Genomic DNA, 5000 nt, shown 5'->3' on the forward strand with positions numbered 1-5000 from the left:
CAAGAAAGAGCGGTGCGGGGCCGGTCGGAGCGCACCCTTTTCTCGGTGGCTGGCGGGCGAGAGAGTGCTGCGTCGCCGGCATCGGCGTCGAAAGAAGCCGAGCCGAAAAAAGTTAAAGTACAAACGTGCAAGCATACTAACCTAACCCTAGGTAAGGCATGTCAGAGCGAAAGACAGTAATTTCGAATGAGCCATGAAAGAGCGGTGCGGGGCCGGTCGGAGCGCACCCTTTTCTCGGTGGCTGGCGGGCGAGAGAGTGCTGCGTCGCCGGCATCGGCGTCGAAAGAAGCCGAGCCGAAAAAAGTTAAAGTACAAACGTGCAAGCATACTAACCTAACCCTAGGTAAGGCATGTCAGAGCGAAAGACAGTAATTTCGAATGAGCCAAGAAAGAGCGGTGCGGGGCCGGTCGGAGCGCACCCTTTTCTCGGTGGCTGGCGGGCGAGAGAGTGCTGCGTCGCCGGCATCGGCGTCGAAAGAAGCCGAGCCGAAAAAAGTTAATGTACAAACGTGCAAGCATACTAACCTAACCCTAGGTAAGGCATGTCAGAGCGAAAGACAGTAAACTCGAATGAGCCATGAAAGAGCGGTGCGGGGCCGGTCGGAGCGCACCCTTTTCTCGGTGGCTGGCGGGCGAGAGAGTGCTGCGTCGCCGGCATCGGCGTCGAAAGAAGCCGAGCCGAAAAAAGTTAAAGTACAAACGTGCAAGCATACTAACCTAACCCTAGGTAAGGCATGTCAGAGCGAAAGACAGTAATTTCGAATGAGCCAAGAAAGAGCGGTGCGGGGCCGGTCGGAGCGCACCCTTTTCTAGGTGGCTGGCGGGCGAGAGAGTGCTGCGTCGCCGGCATCGGCGTCGAAAGAAGCCGAGCCAAAAAAAGTTAAAGTACAAACGTGCAAGCATACTAACCTAACCCTAGGTAAGGCATGTCAGAGCGAAAGACAGTAATTTCGAATGAGCCATGAAAGAGCGGTGCGGGGCCGGTCGGAGCGCACCCTTTTCTCGGTGGCTGGCGGGCGAGAGAGTGCTGCGTCGCCGGCATCGGCGTCGAAAGAAGCCGAGCCGAAAAAAGTTAAAGTACAAACGTGCAAGCATACTAACCTAACCCTAGGTAAGGCATGTCAGAGCGAAAGACAGTAATTTCGAATGAGCCAAGAAAGAGCGGTGCGGGGCCGGTCGGAGCGCACCCTTTTCTAGGTGGCTGGCGGGCGAGAGAGTGCTGCGTCGCCGGCATCGGCGTCGAAAGAAGCCGAGCCAAAAAAAGTTAAAGTACAAACGTGCAAGCATACTAACCTAACCCTAGGTAAGGCATGTCAGAGCGAAAGACAGTAATTTCGAATGAGCCAAGAAAGAGCGGTGCGGGGCCGGTCGGAGCGCACCCTTTTCTCGGTGGCTGGCGGGCGAGAGAGTGCTGCGTCGCCGGCATCGGCGTCGAAAGAAGCCGAGCCGAAAAAAGTTAAAGTACAAACGTGCAAGCATACTAACCTAACCCTAGGTAAGGCATGTCAGAGCGAAAGACAGTAATTTCGAATGAGCCAAGAAAGAGCGGTGCGGGGCCGGTCGGAGCGCACCCTTTTCTAGGTGGCTGGCGGGCGAGAGAGTGCTGCGTCGCCGGCATCGGCGTCGAAAGAAGCCGAGCCAAAAAAAGTTAAAGTACAAACGTGCAAGCATACTAACCTAACCCTAGGTAAGGCATGTCAGAGCGAAAGACAGTAAACTCGAATGAGCCATGAAAGAGCGGTGCGGGGCCGGTCGGAGCGCACCCTTTTCTCGGTGGCTGGCGGGCGAGAGAGTGCTGCGTCGCCGGCATCGGCGTCGAAAGAAGCCGAGCCGAAAAAAGTTAAAGTACAAACGTGCAAGCATACTAACCTAACCCTAGGTAAGGCATGTCAGAGCGAAAGACAGTAATTTCGAATGAGCCAAGAAAGAGCGGTGCGGGGCCGGTCGGAGCGCACCCTTTTCTAGGTGGCTGGCGGGCGAGAGAGTGCTGCGTCGCCGGCATCGGCGTCGAAAGAAGCCGAGCCAAAAAAAGTTAAAGTACAAACGTGCAAGCATACTAACCTAACCCTAGGTAAGGCATGTCAGAGCGAAAGACAGTAATTTCGAATGAGCCATGAAAGAGCGGTGCGGGGCCGGTCGGAGCGCACCCTTTTCTCGGTGGCTGGCGGGCGAGAGAGTGCTGCGTCGCCGGCATCGGCGTCGAAAGAAGCCGAGCCGAAAAAAGTTAATGTACAAACGTGCAAGCATACTAACCTAACCCTAGGTAAGGCATGTCAGAGCGAAAGACAGTAATTTCGAATGAGCCAAGAAAGAGCGGTGCGGGGCCGGTCGGAGCGCACCCTTTTCTCGGTGGCTGGCGGGCGAGAGAGTGCTGCGTCGCCGGCATCGGCGTCGAAAGAAGCCGAGCCGAAAAAAGTTAATGTACAAACGTGCAAGCATACTAACCTAACCCTAGGTAAGGCATGTCAGAGCGAAAGACAGTAAACTCGAATGAGCCATGAAAGAGCGGTGCGGGGCCGGTCGGAGCGCACCCTTTTCTCGGTGGCTGGCGGGCGAGAGAGTGCTGCGTCGCCGGCATCGGCGTCGAAAGAAGCCGAGCCGAAAAAAGTTAAAGTACAAACGTGCAAGCATACTAACCTAACCCTAGGTAAGGCATGTCAGAGCGAAAGACAGTAATTTCGAATGAGCCAAGAAAGAGCGGTGCGGGGCCGGTCGGAGCGCACCCTTTTCTAGGTGGCTGGCGGGCGAGAGAGTGCTGCGTCGCCGGCATCGGCGTCGAAAGAAGCCGAGCCAAAAAAAGTTAAAGTACAAACGTGCAAGCATACTAACCTAACCCTAGGTAAGGCATGTCAGAGCGAAAGACAGTAATTTCGAATGAGCCATGAAAGAGCGGTGCGGGGCCGGTCGGAGCGCACCCTTTTCTCGGTGGCTGGCGGGCGAGAGAGTGCTGCGTCGCCGGCATCGGCGTCGAAAGAAGCCGAGCCGAAAAAAGTTAATGTACAAACGTGCAAGCATACTAACCTAACCCTAGGTAAGGCATGTCAGAGCGAAAGACAGTAATTTCGAATGAGCCATGAAAGAGCGGTGCGGGGCCGGTCGGAGCGCACCCTTTTCTCGGTGGCTGGCGGGCGAGAGAGTGCTGCGTCGCCGGCATCGGCGTCGAAAGAAGCCGAGCCGAAAAAAGTTAAAGTACAAACGTGCAAGCATACTAACCTAACCCTAGGTAAGGCATGTCAGAGCGAAAGACAGTAATTTCGAATGAGCCAAGAAAGAGCGGTGCGGGGCCGGTCGGAGCGCACCCTTTTCTAGGTGGCTGGCGGGCGAGAGAGTGCTGCGTCGCCGGCATCGGCGTCGAAAGAAGCCGAGCCAAAAAAAGTTAAAGTACAAACGTGCAAGCATACTAACCTAACCCTAGGTAAGGCATGTCAGAGCGAAAGACAGTAATTTCGAATGAGCCATGAAAGAGCGGTGCGGGGCCGGTCGGAGCGCACCCTTTTCTCGGTGGCTGGCGGGCGAGAGAGTGCTGCGTCGCCGGCATCGGCGTCGAAAGAAGCCGAGCCGAAAAAAGTTAAAGTACAAACGTGCAAGCATACTAACCTAACCCTAGGTAAGGCATGTCAGAGCGAAAGACAGTAATTTCGAATGAGCCAAGAAAGAGCGGTGCGGGGCCGGTCGGAGCGCACCCTTTTCTCGGTGGCTGGCGGGCGAGAGAGTGCTGCGTCGCCGGCATCGGCGTCGAAAGAAGCCGAGCCGAAAAAAGTTAAAGTACAAACGCGATGCTAATGAGCGAGCCGTTGTCTCGACTAATGTGTAGGGGGCGTTCGATCGAGCGTCTGGCTTGAGCGCTTGTCGGCCTAGCAGAACGGTCGCATTGTTATGCCCGGGTTTTAGGCACCGCTGCAGGCGGCCGGCAGAGCTCTTGTTTGTGCGAAACTGAATGGATCGAGCCCGAGAGAGGGCGAGCAAAGAAAAAACGCAAATCGCTCCGCCTGGCACTGCCGGCGAGAGCGTGGACGTCGCGGCCAGCGACTGTCGAAGCCGAGTACGGCCGCAGGCGATCGCCTCGGTCTTAAACGAATGCGACGAGCACGCGCCGGGCGGCCCAGCAAGGGCCGAGCGCAGCTGTCGCAGCTATCTGGTTGATCCTGCCAGTAGTGATATGCTTGTCTCAAAGATTAAGCCATGCAGGTGCAAGTACGAGTTCTCGTAAAGCGAAACTGCGAATGGCTCATTAAATCAGTCTTGGTTTATTTGGTCTCGTAAGCGAAGTGGATAACTGTGGTAATTCTAGAGCTAATACATGCATTAAGCGCCGACTTCGGGAGGCGCGCTTTTATCAGATCAAAACCGACCGGGTTCGTCCTGTGACGTTTGATGACTCTGGATAACCACGCGGATCGTACGGTCTCTGCACCGACGACGTATCATTCAAGTGTCTGCCCTATCAACTGTCGAAGGTACGCTACGTGCCTACCTTTGTGATAACGGGTAACGGGGAATCAGGGTTCGATTCCGGAGAGGGAGCCTGAGAAACGGCTACCACATCCAAGGAAGGCAGCAGGCGCGCAAATTACCCATTCCCGACACGGGGAGGTAGTGACGAAAAATAACAATACAGGACTCTAACGAGGCCCTGTAATTGGAATGAGTACATCCTAAAACTCTTAACGAGTATCCATTGGAGGGCAAGTCTGGTGCCAGCAGCCGCGGTAATTCCAGCTCCAACAGTGTATGCTAAAGTTGTTGCGGTTGAAAAGCTCGTAGTTGGATTTTGGGCGAGCGCCGCCGGTCCGTCGCAAGGCGTGTCACTGGTTGCGTTCGCCTCACCTTCGGTTCTCCGTCGGTGCTCTTGACTGAGTGTCGGCGGTGGCCGATAAGTTTACTTTGAAAAAATTAGAGTGTTCAAAGCAGGCTGTTCGCCTGCATAGTGTTGCATGGAATAATGGAATAGGACCTCGGTTCTATTTTGTTGGTTTTCGGAGCACGAGGTAATGATTAAG

The 5000-nt window shown here is 55.1% G+C and overlaps 1 non-coding gene across 1 annotated transcript in view; it reads left to right on the forward strand.

Moving 5' to 3' along the window:
* Positions 1–4132: 4132 nt before the first annotated feature.
* Positions 4133–5000, forward strand: part of LOC144419679 (small subunit ribosomal RNA) — a 1810-nt gene continuing 942 nt past the window's right edge. Inside the window, exon 1 of the ribosomal RNA XR_013474208.1 lies at positions 4133–5000. This exon is cut by the window's right edge and continues 942 nt beyond it. This is a non-coding gene — a ribosomal RNA (small subunit ribosomal RNA).

The sequence above is a fragment of the Styela clava genome, unplaced genomic scaffold, assembly GCF_964204865.1.
Source record: "Styela clava unplaced genomic scaffold, kaStyClav1.hap1.2 HAP1_SCAFFOLD_171, whole genome shotgun sequence".
In the NCBI taxonomy this organism is placed as follows: Eukaryota; Metazoa; Chordata; class Ascidiacea; order Stolidobranchia; family Styelidae; genus Styela; species Styela clava.